This window comes from Venturia canescens, chromosome 9, assembly GCF_019457755.1.
Source record: "Venturia canescens isolate UGA chromosome 9, ASM1945775v1, whole genome shotgun sequence".
NCBI lineage: Eukaryota > Metazoa > Arthropoda > Insecta > Hymenoptera > Ichneumonidae > Venturia > Venturia canescens.
Genome location: NC_057429.1, coordinates 10,465,748 through 10,490,883, shown reverse-complemented (window position 1 = coordinate 10,490,883; position 25,136 = coordinate 10,465,748). Strand labels below are relative to the sequence as shown.

The 25,136-nt window shown below is 49.1% G+C and overlaps 1 protein-coding gene across 2 annotated transcripts in view; it reads left to right on the top strand.

Annotated features, from left to right (window-relative positions):
* Positions 1–25,136, top strand: part of fz2 (frizzled 2) — a 72,394-nt gene that overhangs the window by 14,742 nt on the left and 32,516 nt on the right. The window contains exon 2 of one of the 2 annotated variants that reach the window (XM_043428542.1): positions 8,285–8,559. The exons of the other annotated variant lie outside the window; for it this stretch is intronic. The gene's annotated coding sequence lies outside the window, so the exon portion shown is untranslated. The remainder of the gene's footprint in view (positions 1–8,284; positions 8,560–25,136) is intronic. 2 annotated transcript variants of the gene reach the window in all.

Genomic DNA, 25,136 nt, shown 5'->3' with positions numbered 1-25,136 from the left:
ACTTCCCGAGGCTTGTGTTAAGCTACTACAGGAATACCGCAGCCGACTCGAATGCTTCCTTGTGTGTTATAGTCCTACGAACATTTCTCAAACGCTCTCATCTTCTCGGTACATTCTCGATCATCCTTGTGGCCATTTCGTAGCGTGGAGGAGCTCGCGTCTTATTGGCCGGAGCGATCGATTGGAGTTTAGCATTAAAAACGCAGCCATTCGAGGTTCCCATCGCTCCCATAGTTTCGAGCTTATTCAGTCAAAAGCTCTCCGCGACTTCGGGGCCAATGCTGTTCCGTGGCTCTCCGATTCCACGCGAATGCTTCCGACTCCCGGTGCGAGCTCGACGGAGTAGCGTATTCGAATCGTCGGAGAAAGGACGCTTGCGATTCCCGAACCTCCCGCCGATCACGTTGGAATGGACGGGGGTAAGGATGAGACGGGGGCGAAAAAACTCGAAATATTATGTGAATAACGTTTGATGGCCGGAATGCAGAGAAAGACGCCGGGAAATGTGAATATCAACTGCGGCGGTGCGGCGCGTCGCGAGAAAGCTCCGGGGACAAGAATCCGGGAGGAAAGATTGATGGAGGAACCGCCATTGTTCTTAGGGTACAATGGACTCATGAGTTTTTTTCTTCTGCTTAAGACGATGACATAGGAAAGTTGGCTGGGCCTCTTTTGGCAAGGCCACACGGCGATGAGTGCGGAGCGGAGAAAAAGTATGGAGCTTTGGCCCTGTGGGGTCTGTAACCCGTTGGTGCAAGGTACATTCGCCTGGAGTAGACTTTGATCGCCACTCAAACATTTTCACGAACGGCACCCTTCCGTCCTTAGTAGCGCAGTTGTTTCGCCATGCGAATGTGCCAGCAGCCTTTGGGGAAGAGGCTGCTCCGGGTCTCTCTTCTTCTACCAACTAATTACAGTGCGGATCAAAGAATTCATCAACGTGCCGACGGCAGGCTGCGTGTGGGTGCGTGAGAAAGAGCCCGCGAGGCTCTCTCTCTCTCTCTCTCTCTCTCTCTCTCGGTGCTCGGTTCCCTCAGCGCCCCAGCCCACCGAGCCTCAGCCCTGGTTGTGCTGCGAGATGCAAAAGCGGAGCGATGTATGCTGCGCCAGGCCTGCTGCTACAGAAGAAGAAGCTGCGTAAAAGCGACGGGATGGAAAAGCGACAGAACGAGGGAGAAGGAGGATGGAAGGAAAGGGGTTAAAGGACGCGAGAAGGCGAAAAAAGAAGGGCATAAAAGTCTGGCAGGCTGTAGCGCGGGTGTATGGAAGCGATCATGGCGCCGCGTTGGCTTTTGCACCCTAGCGCGCTTCGCGTCGGTGAAACTCGGGGGCGGTGGTGAACTTTCCTCGAGTTATATAATCCGCGGGGGCTCTGCTAATGTAGGGAAAGCCATTGTCTTTATTTTTTCGGGTAAAAACTAATCTGACACTGGTATCCGAAGTTGGCACGATGTCGCGGGTCCTCAGCGCCGCGAAGCTTGCCCTCAATGCGTAAACTCGCTCCGGGACGGTGCTAGAGGAGCAGGACATTCGTTGTCATCGGTAAAAGTGGGTACACAAAGTTCTCGTGTAAGGCTCAAGCCTGTGCGGTGTGTGCCCAAAGCTTCAGAGAGCGAACAACATATGCGAGGCGCTCGCGCTCTCTCCGCCGCGTTCGTGTCTACTTTTCTATCTCATTCGAGGAGGGGAGGCTTGCTTGGCGCACGAAAAGCCGAGGTAGCCTGGAATAAAGAAAGAAGTTGAAAAAGCGAGGGTATGAGCGATTCAAAGTTTTCTGAAGCCCGGAAAAAGTCAGAGGCAAAACGCGACTCCGCGACGCCGTGTATAGTCACCAGAGACTGCGCCAGAGGAAAACATCAAGGGATGTTTATTCTCTCTTCGCATAAACTATAGCCGACAGCAAAGGCCGAAAGGGCCTCGGTCTTCAACTTCTCGTGATGACGGAGCCTTCGTGTATACTCGCATATTCATCTTATGATGCATATACGACGAACATTAATCGACGCGAAAATGCGGAAAGGTCGACTGATATCCAGTGAGACTGCCCCAAATAAGGAAGCTAGAGGATGAGAGGGGTCGCGTTGGGCGTTATGAAAAATGTAGCCGCCGCCCCCCCCCCTCCCGCTCCTCCCTCCCTGTTGGGCCACTGATCGAGCCACCTCAGTCTTTAGCATACGAGGGAAACTCACTCGAGCAAAACCCAAATGGGCTCTCTCATAGACCACCCTCGAGCCCAAGTACGAGCCAACGTACCCCGAAGAGAGAGCGTACTACAGAGAACAGCTCGTCGATGTCACAAAGCATAATACGAACTAATTACCCGGTTCGTATATACGCTACTCGGCGTCGTCAAAGCTACACTCGACCGTTCTTCGGGCCTCGCCGCATATACGTACCAGCTCCCCTCTGTCTCTTAGCCCGCGCTGTTGCTGGATAGAGTACAACGAGTGGCCCCCGGAGTACTTTGGCTCGGGATGCTTTCTGCGTACGCGGCGAATCGCTCGCCGAGCCAAAGGCGTGGCAATAGCACGCGGCCGTGGGGCTAAAGAATGGAAGCGCAGCGCTCCGGGTGCGAGGCGAGGAAGGAAGACGACGTTCGGCGAGTGCAACGACCAAAGTCGAGTACAAGCCAACCTGCAGCGAGTCAACCGGGCTAAAAAGCTCCCGGGATATGCTCATATGTGTGATCCACTTGCTCCGAGAGAGCTAAAGCGAGAAGCTCGCATTTCTTTTCGGTTTATTAGCTCTGCAAGATCATAGCCTGCCTCGAGATGCTGGAGATAAAAACAAAAAAGCAAAGCAAGTGCTTGCGCGAGGGCGCATTGCGCGCCGCCACTTTATACGAGCCTCTCGCTCCTCGAGCTGCGTCTCCGATTCACGAGTACAAGTACGCAGAGGTCGTCCGAGCTCGACGACGATTATCGCCGTCGAGCTGTCCGAAATTCGAGTCTCGCACCACCGAGCAGACTCCATCGTTATTTGCGTTACGCCGCACATCAACCCCCGCGCACTGCTCCCGCAGCGGGAGTCGTCGTAATCGTTCACTGTGTCCCAACACGCCGGTTTGTAGGTTCCGATGCGATCGTCGCTCCCGAGATCATTTTTATAAAAATCCTTGCCAAAAAGCTTCTCTTATTTCGAGCATCCGAGAGACTCGTTCCGCCTGCTAGATCCGACACCGTCATCGTGTTCCCTCTGTCGCCTCGCCGCGATTCAAGCACCGCGCCGCGAGAAGCTCTTCTTGCCCCTTCCCCGAATATTTCGAGAATCGCTCTTCCCGGTTTTGTTGATACCGCCAGCCCTCCCTCCCGTTACAGGTTGGGGTGCACGCTACGCTCGCCGCGCGGCTCCGCACCACGGCAAACTTCAAAGTCTCGAAACAATTGTTCGGCAAGGCGCCTGGGTACGCGTGTTTCCTCGAGTGCCCGTGGCGCTCGTGCTCGCCTTCGGCTCTGCATTGCTCCCCTCCTCGCGCACCCACACCAACCCAGCTCGGGGCTCTTATCGCGAGCACCCACCAATGCGCATGTATCCTTTGATTACCCACCTCGGAGCACCGAAACTCAAACATTCTCGTCTCAACCGTACGCTTTCCATTTCCTCTAGAAACAACCTCGCACCACTGCATGCTTTCGTACACACACTCCGCTTCCCGTCTCTCTCTCTCTCTCTCTCTCACCAAGACTGCACATTCGAATCGCACTTCTGATAACGTTACAATGCTACCGACTCGGCGACATGCGAGCCGAACGTACTTGCCACGGTCTGTCGAGCTTCAGCTCCGGTCAACATTATTCCAGTTTATTTGAAATTGTCGAAGGAGCCGGCAGCAGCTAATGATTCAGCGAAGCAAGCGGACGGTGTGCTGTTTCGAACAAACTTACGGACAGCAATCTAAACTGGTTGACTCTGCTTCGCGTTTACTAACGCGTTGATATTGCACGGGGCGTCGATCGACCAGTTACCGAGAGCAGGATTATCAACGGGGGGCTAAACCAATAAAACGGCGCGGGGCACCGAGCGATTTGGCGACTGACTTTGATCTCTCGTCGTCTAGGAATAGTGGATTTCGAAGTGCCATCGACGACGATGCTCGAAATCGTTGAATCGAAGTTGCGGCTAAAGTGGAAGCAGAGCCAAGTGCAGAAACGACACCGGGCCTATAAGGGAAATCGAGCCGCTCCAATAAACTTCGATGCGCAAGAACCATTGACGATGCGCTCATTTCATTTTTTTAGTCCACACTCCGCACACTGGAGATGGCGTACTTTGAGAAAGCCACGCTTGAAGAATCACTCCGGAGACGAAACTCGAGTGCTTCATTCAAAAATTTCGCTTTGACATTTTCAAGGGTTTCGTACAAGAGAGCTTATTAGATTGTCAGATGAGTTTCGTTCTTCTCTTAGAATTTGTGATTTCGCGGTCGAGCTTGCTGAGGTATCATACAAAATTTTACGGATCGGCGATTAACGAGTGAAGGATGACCCGAAGGACAAGAGTGTGTGAAGCACCCTCGTCCGCATGTGAGCAAAAAAGAAAAACAATCGCGATGATCAAAGCTGTATTTCACGATGCTGTCATACTCGACAAGTATGTACTCAAGCCCACAAAGGTTGCCTTGTTTTTTCGAGATGCAGGTAATAATAATTGAGTGGATTACAAGAGAGTACCTCGAGGTTCCACCGCGCTGTGTTGTAAAAACTACTTTATCTTTGTGATTTTGACATGATAATACTCGAATTGCGAGGAAGGCAATTACAACCTCGAAGAGAGTGCTTCAGGGCTCGTGCGCAGGGCTAGAACGTTTTACTTGCGTAATTAGGGTCAGCCAGGGTCCCTTCGATTGTCGTCCGATACTCGAGTCGTTAAAAAGCTTTCCGGATGAAAGTTTGAACATCTGTTAAGGTACGTCGACCACCGAGCTCTGCGTCCAGCCAGAAAGGAGTCCAAGAATTCAAGGCCCCCGCTCCATCCGGGTCGATACATATTTTTTCCGGCAGTTTGTCCTCGACGCTCATCCGGCAGGTGGAGAATCATCACCGCTCCGAGGACTAATCCACCGCACCGAATAAAGCCGTCATCTCAACCGCCGGTGCTAATTAGATCAGGGAACCCCCCGATCCCTGGCACACAATAGAGCAACGTTGCGACTAGCCTCGAAACGACAGTCGCGAGTTTCCCGCTCGAGGAAACTCCGACTGGATTCCGATGCATCTGCTCTCAACAGCCCGTGGGCGCCTTGGAACGCTTCAAACCGCGCACCAACGCACTTATACAACTCGAAATTTACACGTTCAGAGGGAGCAGGAGGCATTGTCATCGGCGAACGCAGTCGCTATCTAACTCCATTGTAAACTCGTGTATTGGGCTTTTTGCAGCTTTGCCTCCTCCTCGTCTCGCTTCTTCGCCGCATAAACGTTTTTCTCTCGCTCTCGAGACTCACCGCCGCGCACGCAGTTGTTACACCAATAGGAATCTCTTTATTCTACTCCGCGCGCGGCGGCAAAGTTCTCCAGCCTTTTATGTCCCGGCAATTCTGAGGGTACACACATCCGCGCATTCGTGGGTCGGGGGACAGCGACCCAGGGCCGCGAGCTGATCCAGCTAACGCGCTGCCAACATGCTGGTCGGTAAAACTCCTCGGGATGAAAAGCGTGATTCGCCGAGTATACGCGCTGATAACAACGGAAGTTGAGCTCCTTCTGGGGATGAGCCACCGTTTCATCTTTTTTCACACAATCAAACATTTTTTCTTCTCACCTTTTCCAAGACGACTCGATTTCGATCATTTTTTTTCTACTTACTAATTTTTCCTTGGAATAACATCTTTTGGGGTCACTGCGACTTTCGGTTCTCCGATCGGTTTATTCGGCCTGGAAACGAAGAATTTGAAAAAGTATTCGACACCGGAAAGAGGAGACTTTCCGGAGGGGTTTTCACCCCGAGGAAACTTGCTCAACGAGAATCGAGGATCCGCGAATCCATGCAAGCCGAGGTTCGTTCGACTTTTCTCTGAAATTGTAGTTGAGGCTGCTGCTCGCGGTGTACACTTTTGTCGGGAAGAGGCGGCGGGCCGTAATTCACCCGGTATCTCTCGAATACCGACCTCGGAAAAGCCTCCGCTTTCTCAAGTTTGGCCCGCGCAAGTTTTTCTCGCCGAGAAACCGGAGAGCAAAACTATGTACGTGCCCCGCCGGTGTGTGCTTCCTGTACCAAGCCATGCTTGACTCACGATCGCTGCAGCTCCTATCGTCAAGAGTTACGATCGTCATTACCATTAGTCCCGGTAATATAGTAGACAATTCTGACTCGCCGCCGGATAGATAGCCCAGCACCGGGCCACGTGACTCTGCTTCTCTCTCTGTCCCTCTCCCTTTCCCTTTTCCTGAGCAGCCGAAACGTCGATCGCCAGACTTTCGTCTCATTAAAACTGCGATCACACTTTGCAGAACATGATCGTGAGGCCCGTTTTTCATGAGTTCCTGTACCGATGGACATGCGATTACAAAAAGGTGTTTACATTCGTCGCTATAATCGATCCCCCTCGCCAGGAGTCGTCGAACAATTTTCGTTATCGAAATCGCCACGCTCGACGACGACCAGCAGACCCCTGTAACTTGCGAATTGATGTACATCAATTGGAATTTTCAGGAAATCATGTAATCAAGCGAGAAGAGATTCAATCATGCGAGATATTCGAGAGCTGAGCACCGGCGATAAAATCCTCTGTATAATTGTCGAGGACGCGCATTAAAAGTATAATTCATAGAGAATTATTATTCGTGTGGAATTGGATAATGCGAAAACTTGGAGAGCTGTGAATCCAAGATAAAATCATCACTCGACATTTCAAACTGGGAATAATTTTGAAAACAACAGCAGAATATCGTGTTTTCATGAATATTTTGATAATTGATATACTGCGAAGGATGGAAAATTGAAACTGATTCGTTTCTATGGAGAAAAAAAAATCAAGAGAGTTTTATTCAAAGTTTGAGGATTTAAAATAATATTTAGAATCATTGATATAATTTATAAGGATGTATTAACAAGATACAAGTTTCATATCGGCTCGGAAATCTTGTACAGGCAATCTCTCGGTCGTTTGTTCCACCACGAGGCGCGCGCGGTACGGGAATAATTAATGAAGGAGCAAATTAGCCGTGGAAGAGGCGGCAAGAGACGCACGAGCGGCATCGTTAATCGAGAACGATAATATAAGCGGTGAGAGAGAGCGGCACTTTGTCCATACTAATTCAAGAAGCAAATCTTGAGGAAAAAAAAACAACCAGAGAGAAAGAGAGAAAAACACACATTCACTCCCACATCTAATCGCCATCGCAAACATTTGCCCCAGTATTTTTGTGTATACACGTTATTAAGGCACGAGGCGTGTTCCCGACACTGTCGGCATTATCAAACTCCCCACTATCTGGAAACGAGCTCGAAAAGACCGCATTCGGCGGATGAAAAGTCGGCGAATGTGTTTTATCCCGTCAAATAAATTTCAAACTATCAAAACAATGAAGCTTTTTTATGAAACATAAATCCACCTTGCTAGACTGGTTTTCCTACACATTTATCTCGAGATAATCAAAAAAACACTAGGAGGAAAACATTTTTCGTATGTTGAAAGAGAAAGAATTATTGAAACGATTGGAAATTAACAAAGATTCGAATAATTCAACGTGAATTTCGTGAATTTTTGGAAAATTTCGTTGCTCGCGCACGAAACACGTTGACAAGATCGGTGAAAATCTCGAATCGAAAGAAGCTCGAAAATTGAGTTCCGTTGCTCGGCGATTCTTGGTTTCCAGAGGGTTCCATTATTCTTGCTGGTGAGGCGAACAAAGTTCAATCCTCGGGGCACAGCCGTGGGGATCAGTTGAGGAGGCTCAAATCCAATCACGAATTAATTGGAGCCCATACGCGAGGAATCTTACGTTCGGATGCGCGAATCAGAAGATTAGGAAGCGCGCACACGCATGTTGACGAGCGCGGGGGTTTCGGGCGCGCGCAATGTACACGATGCTTCTCGATAAAAGCGAGAAGCTGTGTAGATACGCGTGCATTTATCACGGATCCAACGACCGCGAAAGACCGACGCGATAACGAGCGAATTTGGAAGTTTCTCATACCAAAAGCAATCCACCGATTAAATTCGACGAAACAAATGCGATCAAATTCACAAACAACCATTTTTTTCGCTAAACATTTCCTGGAGACTTTTCACTTCGAATCTGCTGCATTTAATTTTTCTTTTATTTTCTTTTCAAATCGGTAGACCGCCTTCACCTGTTGGGACCATCGGCTTTGAGTGCGTGCCGGGCTTCCATCCAGGAAAGTGCTTCCGAATCCGAGTTTCGTTATGCGAGACTCAGAGTGCAATTGTGTCCGCGTCTAGTGAGAATTGTTGGCAAGCAAATCGCTTATTTTCGACTCTGAGCTTCAATTTTGTTCCTCGATTCGATGACATTGACTGTTGAGTATCAAAACACGAGGAGCGACGAGTGTTGACGAGAGATCGGTAGGGATCGACGAGTCGATTGCGACTTCAAGGTAAGAAAACCAAACGCAAATTTGTCCGAATTTGTCAACCCTACGAATATCTTATTTTTTCTCTGCTTCCTTCTGCCTCCGAGATTACTGAGAATCGTTTATACCTTTTCCATAATGACGGAGGGTCTCGGGATGGTTCGAAAGCCATTCCCAAACCACATTTTCAAGCCCGAGAGTAGAATTTTCTTCAAAATTTTCCTACGAGCTCGAAAATTTGAGAAATTTATCGAGAGGCCAAATCGCCCAAGTTTTAAACCTTTTGCTCACACCGCCGAACCAATTTGGGAACTAACCGAATGAAAATGGGAATATAAAATGGCGAAGGGGTGAATGGGAATACGAGAGAAAAGGGGAGAGGGAGCCCGAAAGTGCGTTTTCGACACGTCGATCAGGAAACACGATTTCGAATGGCAATTTCACGCTTCACTTGCAGAAGCTCGTACGCGAGCGAGGATGTAACACGGAATAAAAAATGTTGCGGTGTGAGCAGCAGCAGCAGCAGGGGGGGGGGGGGGGGGCTGAGATTTCGTTGCGAAATTCCGGGAGCAAAGAGCCACCAAACCGGTGAACTCGAAGATTTCAAAACGTTCAAAATGGCCGTCAAGAACGTTTTAGTTGCGCAGCCGTGCATACGGAATGATGCTTTTTCCACCGTTGCCCTTTGGCTTCGCATGCAGTCGCATCTCCCCCCTCCCCTCGTCCTTCGCCCCAGCACGGTTCCTTGTGGTTTTCGATTAACCTTCTTGAGGATGCGGCGAATCCTGAAGCTAGAAAAAACCTCAAAGTTCGTGCTAAAGGTTTGAGTGAGTTTCCTCTCGACGAGCCGCGGAGGAGCCGTCGGGTGGGGGGGGGGCAGCCAAGGGGTTAAATTCACAAACGTTTGAAATTGTGCTTCGCTCTTTGGTAAATCTACCAACGGAATTTTCTTCGTTGCACAAGGTAAAAGGAGGTTTAAACGAAGTTTCTTTGCGATGCGGCACCTTTCAACGGATGCGGAAAAGCCTGTGCATGTTCGCGAGGAAAGATAAAACGCGGGATCGCAAAATAGAAAGCACAAAAAGTGTTGAAAAGTGTCTCGTTTCGTGAAAAATAAAATAAATTCCGAGGAAATCGATGAATAATAATAATAATAATAATAAATAAAGTTTATAAAAGCCCGCATCCTCCTTCTGTTGGGATGAAGAAAAAAAAAGTGAGAAAACCAATCCAACTCACGTATCCGTGAGAAAACATAGGAGATTGGAAAAGCTCGAGCGAATCGGACCACGTCCGAAAATTACTTTCGCATTTCATTTGAGGGACTCGGAGACAGGGGCGAGGGGGCGACACACAGCGAGCGAGACGCCATTTCCTACGTGCTATTGAAAAAACTGTCGATCCATGGATGCCCCTCGGGCGTCAATAAAACCAACTGCGCCATTGCACGAGAGATTCGGAATAACCTTTTTTCCTCCCTTTGAAACTCAGCAGCCCATTCGCGAGGAAAGAATTTTTCTGTGGCTCCCGTCGAAAAGCTAGAAATATAGAAATATCGAATAATTTGCCGATTCGGAAAGACGGTTAACTTACAACCTGACAGTGGGTTTCCACTCGTTAGGATTTTTGTTCTTCCGCGAAAGGAGAAAAGTGTGATAAATCGAATCGTCGTGGAAAAAAAACGTCGCCCCGAACACTCATCGCGGTGCGGTCCGAGTTTATTCAAATCCGTGCATTCGCAAGGGCACTTTCGAGCCACCGCGTATAAATTGAATACTTTTAGAATATTAATCATCAATCGCGTACGTGGTGAAACGGAAGCAAGTGCGTTCGCGTCGTGAGGCCATTTATTGCACGAACGAGGAAATGCAGCCAGAGAATATTGCACCCGATAGAGCAGTCTCGCATTCACGGTCGTGCGTGGGGTGAAGAGCGATGGGTCAGGGGCGAGGTAACGACCCCTATGCGCGTTTGAGTTACAACCTCCGAGCATGCGACGTCGCGGAGAGCATGACTCGGGCTAAAGTTCAAAGTTCCTTACTTAATAGCTGGCTCGAGTCGCTGGAATCCGAAATAAGAAATAACTAATTTTCTATTACGCGAAGTAGGAAGTTGGAGAATATTCATCGAGGGAGGTTCTCGCTTGCTCGAAATGCGAAAAGTCAAGCCCCCGCGGGCTCGCATTCAGCTCAATATCATTTCGCGGCCGTTTGCCTTCCCAGTGCGATCGAACGAATCATCAAAGAAATAACCTGGGGATGCATAAAAATGCAATGAATATCTGCCATAACCGAGTGGGTTATTTCTGCGATCGAAAGCTCGTGCATTCCGTTTCCCCCTGGAACCGGCTCGTTGATGACGCCTCCGCCAGAGGGCGTGGCAGGCATCTGCATAACTGGCGGTCGGTAACGTGTGTGCGATCGGTTCGCATGTAACGCAATCGTAATTCAGGCGCCCCACGAGAACAGTCTGACAGCAACGGACTCGGCTGCCTCGCAGCCACGCGCGATCCTTTGATCTATTCACCTGCATTTAATCACTCGATACAGCAGCCACGTCTGCTCTTGCTCGGATCGTGCGTGGCCCGAGAGGACGACAAATTTTCCACGATCTGATGCGATGAAATCGGCAGGGGTTCGAAGAACCCCAAGTTTTTGAGTGCTCGCGAGACCTCCGGAGTGTCGAAATTTTCGAAACTTTTTTAACTCCCTTTAATTTCATCAAATAATTTTATATTCATCCGCCGAAAGTTTCGGCTCCGATATTCCGCGTGTGGGCGGTTTATCGGAAGGCAACTTTGCGCCGAGAGCATTTTCAATTTCCCTTTGGCTTCGGCCGTATCCACCGCGCCCCTATATTTGAATATTTTTCAATATTTTTCCCCCTCCCCTTCCGCGTGCGCGCACACACACACACACACGCGATGGCGTGTGCGTACGCGTTTCGCAGCTCTACCCAAACCCTGACACGTACAATAAAACAAATTTGTGCTCTACGGAGCGTAGGTTTTTATATGCCCACATGCACCGTGCCCGCGGTACACTCGTCCACAAAAATCGATATTCAGCGACGGATCTTCCGGCTTAAATTCCACGGAAAAGTTATTTCGAACAAAAGTAAACGGAGAACATATTGGACTTTGTATTAATTATTATCGACGCGAAACTCGGCGATATTATACAAGTACGAAAAATCGAAGCTTCGAGCGATGTCGTTGTTCCAATTTTCACGTTTCGTTATCCAACAATGTTTGCACAAATGCGAATGCGAACGAACTTTGTTCAAGCTTAAAATCTGAAAATTTCAATTCTAATGGCTTTTCCTTTGGCAGACAATTGTTTTCGATCATTTTTTGAAATGCCATTGAAATTCCATCCGCGTCTTTGTACTTTTTAATGCATAAAGAGAAATCCTTTTGAGAGTGTGTCTCTGTGTTTTTTTTTTCTTTTTTTCGCGTCACACGTCTGAACTACTGGGCATTCGTCTACGCACTTTAGTGGAGACAGGAGAGACGACGCTCAGCAGCGAGTCGTTGAACGTGAAGAGCGTGTACGCGAGGCGCGAGCGCTTTACATTGGAAACGACGAGCGTGCGTCGTTTGAGACTTTCAATGAAAATAATGATCCTTCTATGATTCATCCCAGTGTGTCTGGGCCTTTGTACAGTTTTATGCAAATTCGGATGCCACCCAATTTCAAAATGGTGGCAGAAGGTCGATCTTTTGACTAGAAACTCGAATATTTCCTGGATCGAAGTTCCGCAGCTATCTCGAAGCCAGCACACAACTCGATTATTCTCCGTGCAGTTTCACAATAAAAAAAATAAAAAAAAATAATAAATAAGTCATTTTACAAACACGAATAAACGCTCCGTCGAGTCGAATAAATTCTCTCGTTTTAGTGCTAAAAAATGAGTTTACAGTGTGAAAGGAAACAACGATCACTACTTTGTGTATTTTTATGCAAATGCCGTCGTATCGTCGCGAGAGTCGACATCGACTTTTTACCTTTTTTCTCACGGCGATCTCGGAAAGGAGGACGAACACTCGAGGCCCATATCCCACTACTTTAGTATTCGCTCGCGGTCTCCGCGAAGCTTTTCGTGCGCAACATCCACAATTCTCAAAAAACAAAATAACCGTTCGGCCAATAGCGACGATAAAATGGTCGTAGGGAGAGTAAAAATGATTGAAAAATCTCGGAAATTGGATCATCCAAAGTTCAGAGTTCCAATGGCTGGCAAACAAAGCCAGAAAACTCAATCAGAAATGAAAAAGTCGAGGAACAAAGTAACGGGAAAACTGAAAATTCTGTAATCTCGAACGTAGAGCGCGTTTTATGGGCCAGCAATAAAATAGCAGCAGAGCCAGAGCGAAGGAGAGAGAATCGAAAGAGTCGATTTCGGAGTCGCGTTTTGTATACGATTCGTACGGGAAAAGCTTGCGTCAAAAACAGCGGCGGGAGGCACGTAGCAGCGATGAGTATCGTCGTAACCGAGGATAAATTGACGCGACATATTTTATATGCTTGTCGCGCGGGCTGCCTCACGCGGGAGGGACTCTCCTGTTCCTTCAGCCCGTCATATTGTTTAGCACAGCTCACGCAACGCGATAAATAACAGACGTGAAAAACGTCAGTGAAATAAGAATAAACGTTGGTGCACGCGTAGCCGGTGTCTGGTCACGCCTCGCGCGGAGATGTTTTCTCCATATTTTTATTCCTTTCTTTCGTCACTCTTTTTAGTCTCGCTTCTCGTTACGAGGGGGGCGAGAAGCGTTGTTTTGTATTACTGGGCTAAGAGGCTCGGGGCTTCCGGTTGAAGTAGGTCCGGAGCTCGGACGTGTTCGTTATTTCTTCGCGTCGAAAGCCTCGTCGCGGCTCTCCCTGCTGTTGGGACATTCCGCGAGGATTCAGAGTTTGAGGAAAAGTTGGAAGATCGTTGAAAGATGTGGAAAAAGGCGAGGAGACGTGCGGAGGAATCGGGCGCATGAATACCTGGGGAACGGGGCGAAGGTCGTTGTACCGAAGATAGGACGAAAAAGACGAAACGAAAGGGCCGTGACTAACGCGGCGTGAAATCTTCTGGGCACGCGCCATTTCACTTTGCCCATCGTCCCGATCTTCTTTTTTCTCTCGCAAGTATAGAAAAGACGAGCGGCCTCGCGTACACGAGAAAATATCCCGAAACTGGCGTTCCCGCTCCTCGGAGACTGCACAACGCTCGGCATCGACAGCACTTACCGTCGGACTACTCTGCTTTATGGCCCGTGCGCATCGTGAACGTCGCGATTCGAGACATAACCGATATTTATATGCGTTTGACCATGATTACGATATTTATGACGATGTTCTAGCCTCGCCAAGCATTTCCGAGCGCGATATCGGCAGAACATTTGCTTATAAATTGGCTCGTATTCTTTGAACGCGGAGCCCACAAATGACTCGCATACATTTCGATGTAAGGCTCCTACCTCCGAAGCTCTTTTGTCTCCGCAATCCCAAATTCAGTCAGCTCTGAGATCACTTTACCTACTTTCGTTCGCCTCGCAAACTCTCAATTCCATTTTCATTTGACTTTTCTACCGAACGAGTCAAAGCCCCCCGATGATCCAAAATTCGTCCCTTCTTCCACGTTCATCGGACGGTTCGCTCTCGCTTGGAAAACCTCCGGAGCGCCGTACAGAAATTTAAGAGTGTATACGCGGAAGGGGTCGAACCTCCGCGAGGGCTGCCGACAGAGCTCGGCGGGAAGAGAGGCGCGGAGGAAAGAAGAGGTGTGAACGCGAAGAACCGCAAGTGCGTTCGCGAGCCTCCGAGGGATCGAGCCCGGTAACCCAATCTGCCTTTTGTATGCGAGCGAAGGCGCATGAGAATAGCCGAGGACATTGCGAGAGCGCTCTCGTATCGACGTAGCGAGAGTTTAGTTGGCGAGGTGTCGTGGTGCGTTAACCTGCGATCCGAGCGGATTGAATAAAAGCACTAGCTCACACGATTCGCGACTGTTTTAGCGCCGCCGCTGCGGTGAGCTCGCGCGTACGGCTCAATCAGCGGGGCGGGCTGAGCACGGTCGATCGACGCTGCGACGCGAGGAAAACTGCCGAGTTTGATCGATCGCCGCTTCTTCACGTGGTGGAGCCCGCGACGAACCTCCGCGGGATTGATGTTCGCCTCGCGAATTTGAAGTTCGCGGAGTCGCTCCTTAACCGGCTCTCGATGAAAACTCTCCCTTTTATTGCGACTCGCTCCAACGATCCTCCGGATACTTTCTCGCGCGGTCGTCAGTCATGTGCGAATTACGCGTCGCGCTTCACCTCCGCCGGGTTTCTCGAATGACGGTTCGTTTTTAAGAGCACCCTCGACGGCGGGAACATGTCCCGCCGTCGGCTGGATATCGGTCCAGGAATCATCCTCTCGTTTCCTCGAGACACTCGCTTTTTCAACAGTTTCAACAGACGTAAGAGCACGCCTTAATATCCTAAAGTGTGTTCGCTCCCGGGGAGAGCTTCCGACGTTTTTGTCGCGAGCCCGGGCTCGCCTGCTCCGCGCGGCACTACGAACATTGTCATCTCCGCGTCCTTCCCGGGCTCGTATATCTCGCTCTTTTCATCCTGCTGCAGCTCGCAAAGGAACCTGAGGGACATGCCATTAGGCGTCGAGGGCTGGTGGGCTTCCGGATCTTTAACGTTGAGTGTGCGCTTTAGAGATTTCTTCATAATGTTGGACGTAACGCGAGGCGCGCCCGGGGAAGGTTTTCCATCAGGGATTCAGTTTACACGAGAAAATAAAAGTCCGAGTATCGGTGAACGTGCGAAGGTGTGACGAAGGTGGAAACGGATAATGCGGGAATTGAAAGTGCGGAGACTCGCTCGAAGCGGTGGCACGATCCGAGGCACTCCGCGCGTCAACTCAAGCCTTCGAATAAATCTTGAAATTTGTAAACTTTCGAAAAATACAACGCTGCGAGTGGCCGCAGCGAGAGCAAAAATCCTGCGGCTGCATCCACGAGAACTGGGCTCCGTAACGAAGGCTTACGCGTCGTAATCTTCCCACGATCTCAGAGCTCCTCGATAACAAGGCTCTGATGGGCCAGGGAGAGTAACACGCGGAGGAGTGCCGGAGACTTAATCCACGAGGTCGTCTTTCAAGCGGCTGCGTCGCGTCGAGGCTTATGATTAACGATTACGCTCGCACGGAAGAATGAATTTCAAATAATATTCGAGCCGAGTTGTATATTCGAATCGTGGAGAGTGTCTCGAGACGAAATTCCTCGAATAACCTTCCCCCGGAGCTATGAAATTTTATCTGAAACATATTTAGCCATAATTATTAAAACACACACACACGAAAATCGCCTCGAAAGAGGCTCGCGCGATTCGTGTCCTGGCAAAAGCAGCAGAGGAAAGGTTTTTGTTGAAAATTTGATAAATCTCGCGGCGAACTCTGCGCCGCCGTATGAAATACGGACGATTGAGCGAACCGAGGCGGTCGTGACAGCAGGTGGTAACCGCGAAATATGTCGTAGGATCCATTTTGAATTTATGCTCAAGTCTGCGTTACCAGTTCAGGAGTCACTGCGACCGAGGACGAAGGAGAAGAGAACAAGAGAATAGACGGAGAGGAAGATCGCGGGCACCAATGCATCCGCATGAGACCGCGAGCGCTTTCTATCTCCGACTCTTTCAATTTGCCTCTCGCTCCTTCTCGCATGCACGACGATTCACCGTAACGATTAACCGGAGCCCGCGACTCGCTCCTTCCACCCGTATCGCCTACCTGACTCTCCCCTGTACCAACAACACGCGTATACTCTACCAACGAGGGAGTTTGATTTCGAGATACGAATCTTAATTTATGTTATGGCGAATGCCAGTTGAGCTCCCAAAAGATGGAACGAGAATGAAGTCCTTGAAGCGAGCGCGAGAGAAAGAAGTAAATATGAGTTTTTAGTGGGCCGATGAGCGAGCCGTTTCCTCGAGTGGCTCGCGTTCCCAGTTTCTTTCGCGTTTTAAAACTCGAGAGTACGAAATTTTCTAAGATATTTTGAATAAAAGAGAGAAAAAGCGACTTGTTCGGGGGACGAGCGGATCCGAAGAAATTTGAAGAAAGCAATGTCGAGTGAAAAGCAAAGGCGTCAAGAAAGGAGGATAATCGAACGCGGAATGTCCGCGAGGGGCAGCTCCGAATCGATTGTGTCAGAACTCGATGCAAGATCCTGGAAACGAAATGGCCAGGAGCAGTCAATCGCCGAGGGACAAACTCAACGCGAGCTCGGCAAAGATTTTGTTGAGTCGAGCGTACGAATGAGTTCTCAAAGGAAGAGAACAAATTTATTATTCGAAGAAGGAGACATTTGCATTCGTCGTTCTTGCCCGAGCAAAGAGGAATACGAGAAGCGAATGTAAAGAAGAAAAAATGAGGGAATCGGACGTAGAAACCGAAACGTCGCGTGGTGGGCGCACAAAACGAAACGAGAGAGAGTGAGAGAGAGAATGGGCCGGGGACGGAGGAGAAAAATAGCGATATTGCTCGAGGGGAGTTGGCAAAGAGGCCGTTAAATTCCACCCCATTAAATTGCACTGTCGTTTGCTGGCCGCGAGTGCGCTACGACTCTCTCGAGTCCTTCGCGCGTGTTCGCCTGTCGTAAGGTTAAGTGCTCAGACGATGAGCCACCTATTGCCGATTCAATTCATTCCGAATCGTCAACGAACCGAAACCCGAAGGTTCGCGATGACGCTAGATCGGCAGGCCGGATGCACTCGCGGGAGCTTGAAATTTTTGCTCGAAATCACGAATAAACGAGAAAGTATCGTGCCTGCAAACGTTCACGGGAAAAATGCCAATAACGCCGCTGCTTTCTCCACTTTTTCTCTTCCCCGACCCCAGAAAATACGAATTTGAACTCGAGCTCGAAAAGAGAGCCAGGAAAGTACAGGAAACCGTTGAAAGTCGATTCCCAGCACGAGATTTCCAGCCGCAGTACTTTTGTCATTCGAAACCCAAAAATAATCTCACTCCAAAAGAGTTCGAAAGGAACTTGAGAACCACTGACGTGATCAGGCGTCATAAGTCACTCAGCGTGTGGCGTTACGAGGAAACATCGGTCCCCTCGCGCAGTAGGACCCACGGGGACTAGCACCGCAGGCTCCTCGCAAACGCACAGCTTCTATTTGCATCGTAAAATATGACAAAAACTTAACAAAATCAAGGACTTGCTGTTCGGGCCCCTTTGCCAAACGGATTTCGCGAGCCTCTTTACTTTCTTAACCTCGCTTGCGAAACTTTCAAGAGTGCGAGCAAACTCGACGCTCTTAGACTCAAAAACCGTTGTACCGATGTCGACGCCGGGCCTCGCACAGCTGAATTTTCGGGCCCGAAACCTCAGACAAGTTAATAGGGAGCTCGGCCCCAAAAACTTAATCAAATGAGGCCGTCCCTTCGACTGCATTTTCACCGCTTACCTTTTGAATCGAACCTTATTTTGGAATCGTCGAATTTGAATAATTCAATTTTCGAACCTTCCCAAATGATTTTAAATCATGAAATACAACGAATCCGATGCCGCTTATTGAGGCAAAATCATGCGAATAAAAATAATAAACTGTGAGCTTTAACTCGGATCGGAATGGAGTTAGAAGTTGAATTGATTGATGAAGAAACCCGATATTGAGACAGCTGCGGAGTTAAAATGCCAGCATTTATCGGCGTGTGCTCGTGCTTATCGCATCGGAGATAATAAAAGGCGTGAAAGGAGGAAAAACATTTGTATTTGGTACGGACGGCATTGAGGCGAAGGCGATGGAGCGTGAATCGAGAAATCTCGAACAGCGCTAAGGCGAGCGCACGGATCTCAAATTTCCGTTTCTTTCGAATTTTTCCTCCGAAAGACGGAGTGGGAGGAGGGTGAAGATGAGAGACGGTGCGCGAAGGGCCCAGGAGGAGCAGGAGGACGAAAATGTGCTGGAGACAAGAATAAATAATAATAAAATGAATGTGAAAGGGAAGGGAAAAAAGGAGGCTCGTTTCTCGGGTATACGAAGGACTCAAGACGCGAGTAGTATCGCGTAACAGTTTATTCGCGTCTCGTGTTTCCCCGCCGGGAATATATTTAATCGATCCTTTCCACCTCACGCCTTCCCAAGTGCTCGGACGCCGGTCATGCACGCTCGAACCGCGGGGAGTCCGTCCCCCCTGCCCTGCGCGGGTCGCGCGCTCCAAAAAAAATATCTGGCGTTCGAAACTGCGAGGGAGAATTTTATAACCGTCGCCATTAGCTGCATAATGCCGGTGCGCGGGGCATGAAAATTCACGAGACGCGAGAGCCAACCGTGCCCAGAGTAACCTTCAACCCTCGTAGATAATTGCTAATATTTTATCGAGCTTGGAATTGCTCTTGGATCTAAAGAGGCCTTTTCAAGATTTAGATAAACCTGCGGAGAGTTGACGAAGATAAAAAGATCGAGATGTGGTATCCTGAGTAGAAACGAGCAGCGGATTCCGACGCACTCGAGCCATTTCAGTGGAGCCCTGCACCGCGTTTAACGTTTTTATCGTCCGAATGAAAATGCTCAGTTCATTCCTTTGTGTTCGTTTCCTCTGCGTGAGAAGTCCTTTGCCTCATTTCGTTTATCCAGTATTCTCGAATGTCGATGAATTCTACGGAGTTTCAAGAGTGAATGGAATCCTGGGTGACGCTCCGGCGAGGCCGGGCCAACTTTTCACGCCCCTTCGCAGGCCCTCGTCGCGACAATTGTGTACGAGATATTTCATCAGGTTACCAATAAATCCCTTTCTCGTTGTCCGCGCCCATGCCCGCCCGACGAGTCCTTTTGCCTCGCGGGGACCAAAAAGGTCCCTTCGCCTTTTCTCCTCGGGCTCCTCGCTCCGCGCTCGAGTCCGGTATATCGCGTGGGTGCGCATCGTTGCGGGGAGCCGCGGCCAGACAAGATGTGAAACTGCGATGGGACATTTTCGCGCGCGCGATGCAGCCTCGCTCCGAGACTCGTATGCGAGACATCTGGCGAATCGATCGGGGGCTCCGCCGTGTGACCGATACGAAAAAATAAAAGCCTCGTGCTCGCGGAGGCAGGTCAGGAGGGGGCGGCCGACGGCGAATTCGAGAAAAAAAAACGAAACAACAGCAACGTACGAATGCGTGGGTTGAACGAAGTAACTGAAAGAGCTGATGCTCAACGGAGACGATGAAATTCTCGATATTCTTACCAAGAGAACGACGGATATAGGGTTTCACGAGTGTGAAACAAAATATATATTTTATACATTATTATTTTTCTCTCCGTTTCCCCCTCCGATCTCGTTATTTCGTGATTATTTATTTTCTCCTTTATCTCTCCGCCTCGTGCGTTCCCCCGCCTCGTTATTTCGTCGCTCTCTTACTTTCTAATCCGATTTCTCTGTCTCTCGTTTTCGCATTTGGCTTTTCGATCACTTTTGCTCCCCGCGAGCGCGCGAGCGATGCTGCGCTCGCAAAGAGGCGAAAAAGTCTAGCGATATTACTGTCATGTTACGCGGATGCTGAGACGCGAGGGGGAGAGAGCGAGGAGGAGAAAGAGATAAAAATAAGAGCAGGAGAACGGACGAAAGAAAGAGAAGAAAGTGAGGAAGAGAAATAAAAGTCTGGCGATATATCGCACAGTGCGAAGTCTCGAGCACACGCAGAGACACTCTTGTACAAACAGGGACCCCGATGGACGATCGAAAAACGTCTTGACGCCTTGTTCGTGGTTTCTTCTCCGGCTCAAAGTCCTCCTTCCCTCCCGGCGCCCCGGCCCAACGCTCCTGTCCAAACAAGCCGAGAGATATTAGCGAAATACTGAGCCATCCGAAATTCGGTGATATGAAACAGGCCTTAAATAAATAATAAAATTCTTCGAGGAAACTCCCCAACGACGAATTATTCATTCGATCTCACCACTCGTGAGGATCATTATTTTTTTTTCACATTTTTCCTCGATGGCATCGTGCGCGAATGTACAATATTTACGGTATCATTGAAATACTGCACGATGGCTCAAATTATCAATTTACCAGCGACGATTATCACCGGCTCATTTGTTCATCGGAATAATTGATAGGGAAGCACCGTTTTTTCTTAATATTCAATATTTCAGTGTGTGGATTAACGAGAAAGATAATTCGGTATATGAAAGTGTGGAATGTGGAATCCTCGCTGATAATAAAACGTCGAGAAACGAACTCGATGATCGTACAAACACGATGAGAATAATGAAAATATTAATAGAATTTCGAAAGGGACGCGGCCGATCGTGATCGTGACTCGGGATCGTATTTTTTTAAAAAAATTCGAGTTTAACAATGCGAGTGCACGAGGAATATTTACTCGGAGGGGCGGATTGATCGAGAGGCGAGGTCAGAGCCGAGGCATCGCCGAACTAAACGCGTATAAATAATACACGTTCGAGTACAAGCGTTTTTTCTACGAACGTTTGAATATGAAAATGTGAGTCATGGCGCGATGGAGAATTAAAATAACAGCAGCAGTGTGTGGCTCTCGTCTCGTGCGTGCAACTTTATGAATAATTCAATATGAAAAGCTGCCTTTTGTCGACGTCTTGTGAACGGACTTTCTTCCTCGAGCCTGCAACGCCTCGAGGGCTTTTATTCAGCCCGCGTGCTGGACTGGCGTGTGATTTTTGGGGGGGGTTCGAATCGAGCCGGAGATGCGATTTTCGTTATTCGCGAGCCTTCAAACGAGTCTCCGCGCACCGATTTTCTTTCCCGACGATCGTCTATTTTCACTGGATAGAAAAAAGGCCCCGCCCCGCGAAGCCGAGCCCTCGGAATCCCAACCGCGCGACAATTAGCGACTCTTTATATTTTCCGCATCGACGGAGCTCTCGTGTTACTCGTTTTAAACGGAGCTGCAACTGGAAAAAGGCCAACCGAGAGCCACCGCGCGCTCCAACGGATTTGAGTGACGCGGCGGATTGCTTCGATCAAGTTGACAGGACGCAGCTGAAACGTCGCCGTCGTCGTTTGACACCCAAGACGATGCCGGGCGCCGCGTACGCCGCGCGGCATTTAATCCTGGAACGTCGACGCCGAGGCCCTCGACCATCTGTGTCACCAATTAGGGCCCCTCCGCCTCAGAATAGATCAACACAATTATGCTCACCTATGCGGAGAACGAACCGCGGAGAAGGATTAAACGCTCGCTCAAAAAACGTTACTTTTGCTACGCGGTTATTCGATCGGGGACGCTCCGCTTCCGCGAGGCTTTTAGACCTTCGATTCGATGATCCCGCTTGTTTATTCGTCCCTCGAACCAGTTTCATTGGCAATTGTTTTTAATGCCCCCCCCCCCCCCCCACGATTCAGAAGCGACTGCATTAATCGACCATTTTTTCTCCTCTGAACTCTCAAATGAATTAATATAACTCGCTTCGGAGAATCCACGCGATAATCACGGGCTTCGCGTACGGGACTTAAAATTAACCAAGTTTTATTGATTCGTTAAATAATAGTGCGAGCGTCTCGCGAGAGGGGAGTCTCGTAAAGCGAAAGATTTAACGATCGTCACGGACGATTTGAGGCGATATTTATAGAACCGTTGGCAATGTAAATTTCAGAGCAATATCGACGAACACGATTTTTCTTATGATTATTTCCGCGCGAATTGCGCGCTCTCGGGTTCCAACCAAGTTGGGCAAATGCGTCGGTAGAATATTGTGAAATGGAAGCAAAGAGGAACTCGCGGTTTGCCAATCGAGCTAAGTACCGGCAATGATATTACGGCCCAACGGCGCTCCGCGAGCTCCTCATAACCCCGGGAAAATAAATAAATAAAGAAACGAGACGCTCGGAAACTCCAAGACTTTCCTTATGACACACATATCTAGTCGCTTATTATATGCGCTTGGATTCGACTCTCCGCGATCCCCCCGGCCAGCCGCCGCCGCCGCCGCAATTCCATTCTCGCACGCGAGAACGTCGATAAATTTTCACGCTCGTTATACGAGCGCGCTCGCCAAGTTGCGCGAATTTTTATAAATCCTTCTACCGGCAGGCTCAAAAGTGCTTGCCACCGATTTTTCGGGCTTTCAATTCTCGAGAAAAGTCGAAGCAAACTCTCCGAAGAGGAAGCATTTTTTCTCCGAGTCTCAACGGCACTGGAACTTTCAGCGGATGACAAAAATGAGTGATGAACGATCGAAATACTCGTTCGACTCTTGATTCAAACTGTAAAAAGTACGAGGCGTGAACTCCTGGACACTGGAAAGGAGCGATACGCACTGCGAGAGTCGGCGGACATGATATTTTGTCGTTTTTACGAGGCAAGAAAAAGGCAGTCTACGACTTTATCATTCCCCGCGGTTCTTTCGCGACTCGCTTGGGAGATTGTTTTTCGTAAGAATTGACACTCGAACGAGTTCTCAAAGTATTTTTTCCAGGCTTTCGATTCGATGATCTTATTTCGATAGGTAGTAAGCGGATGGGAGAAAGAACGTGGTGAAGTATAAAAGCGGGTTGTTGCTCCGAGCGTTTTTATCGCAATCGTACTTTTGCCCTCGTATTTTTATCGCGCCCTCTCGGAGCTCGACTTCGAGCAAGGGGCTCGGAGACGATCCTTCGTGCCAGTTTTTCTCGAGATGTTAACTCTCGAGTTGGTTTTTTTTCGAAAGACCATTCGAGATGACGCTTCGAATATTTGTACTCGGAACGCGTCTGTGTACGAAAGCAGGAAAGGGCCGCGGTGAGTCAGAAGGTCTTCGCGCGGCGATACGCATCTAACGAGAGATCAAGAGGCGAGGGGGTTGAGAGATATTTATCGAAAAATGTCCTGCAGCGGATAAAGAGGGGCTGTTTCGGATGGAAAAATATACAGACGTAAATATAGCAGCCATTTGTTTTCCTAACTTCCTCTCTCTCTCTCCTCTCTCCAGCATGCAGACGTCGTCTGGTTAAACTGTGCAGTCAAACTATAACGGTTGTGTACGAGCAATTTGGAGGATCGTCTGGACGAGCCCGGCAAAATGGCCGCGAGCCAAACTCGACTTGTGCGAATTTGATTCTCGTTAAATTTGAAATATTCGGAGAGAAGAATGAAGAAAGTTTTGGAGGCTGTGAAAAATCTTGGGAAGAATCGTTCGACGACCTGATTTCGACGTCGTCGAAGGGTCTCGAGTGTACCTTTAATCCTTTCGGAAGACTTCCTGGGAATAATCCAGAACCTCGATGGCAATCGAAAGTTTTGAAAAACTGAAACGTTGCGAGTCGGAGCGCTGCGAGCGAGCGGGCTCGTAAGCGTAAAAAAATGCGGGTTTCTCGGTTGAATTTTCGACACAGTCGCATGGGAAGCACGACCGATGTTTGCAAACTCGAGTAAAACGTCGTGGAAGCGGGGGATGAGAAACGCGGCTTTCACGGCCCAGTATAGCGGACAATGGGAAAAAAAGAGGTTTTTTTAGGAGCTCCGGACCACGTGGTTCGCGTTACGGGGAAAAATGGGCGACAGAAAGATCGAGAAGCGAGGAGAGGAGCCGGAGAGTCTCGGAGGGATGTTCAGGGGCTGTAAAAGCACCCGCGAAGCGTTCAAACGTTGCCGAAGCATCCGAATCTTTGGTCATTTGACAATGGACCTTTTTGCCTTTGTGACTCGCCGGGATAACCTGCCGCCACTTTCGAGCGAGCAAAACAGTTTTTCCTCGTTGCAGGCCCCCTAATCTCCGTCGCCAATGCTCCCTCCCTTTCAACCTTCCGAAGCAGACCCAAAATTTTACGAGGAAAATAAAGAAAAGAAACACGTCAGTTTCACGAGTATTAAGAAATTTCGGGCCGAAAGAACCTCGGAAATTGCTCTTTCAGGACGAATTACTCCGGGTCTCGAGCACACTGCCATCTGTTTTGACATTCCAACAGACGGAAATAGATTTATACGCGGCGAAAGCGACCGGCTGATTAAATAAATAAACGGAGCTTTGCGCAATTTGTTTACTCGGATGTTTCCAACGCCGCTCAACGTCAACAGAGTGCCCCATCTGCTCCGCGATAAATAATTTGTCATTGTAAAACTTCGACTCGTAAAAAAAGTTTTTCGTAAACTCGAATCTCTCATTTCTCGCGCATGTTTCTCTCCACGTTCGAGCAAAAGCGCGCTGCGCGCCGAATGACAAAGCCAAAAAACCGATAATCGCGAGCTTAGCTCGTACGAGTTTGGTGAAATCGCACCTCAGACAACCCGGAAGCGTTTGATCCGGCCGGGGCGATGGGCCCGCGCAAAAAAAGATTCTTCGCGTCTCTCCGAACACATCGTCGTGCAGCTTTGTTTTCATTCCCGCGACGTCGTTAAAGAGAAGACGCACGGGACGCCGGATGAGATTCCTCGAGTTTCGGGAGTCTTGATTCCTCCGCCGAGGGCCCTCGTCCTCCCTCACTCAATTCTGGCCCTTCCATTTTTTTTTCATCTCGCTCCAAACTCGCCCGTAGTTGCTGCGCGACGAGGCCGAAGAACACGCGACTACCGCATAAACGCATGCTCCGCTCGTGTAAACGGCCAATTTCTCACTTTTTTTCGTGCCACAAATTAGTAGATCGACTGGAATTAAAAGTCCAGAGTAAAACATG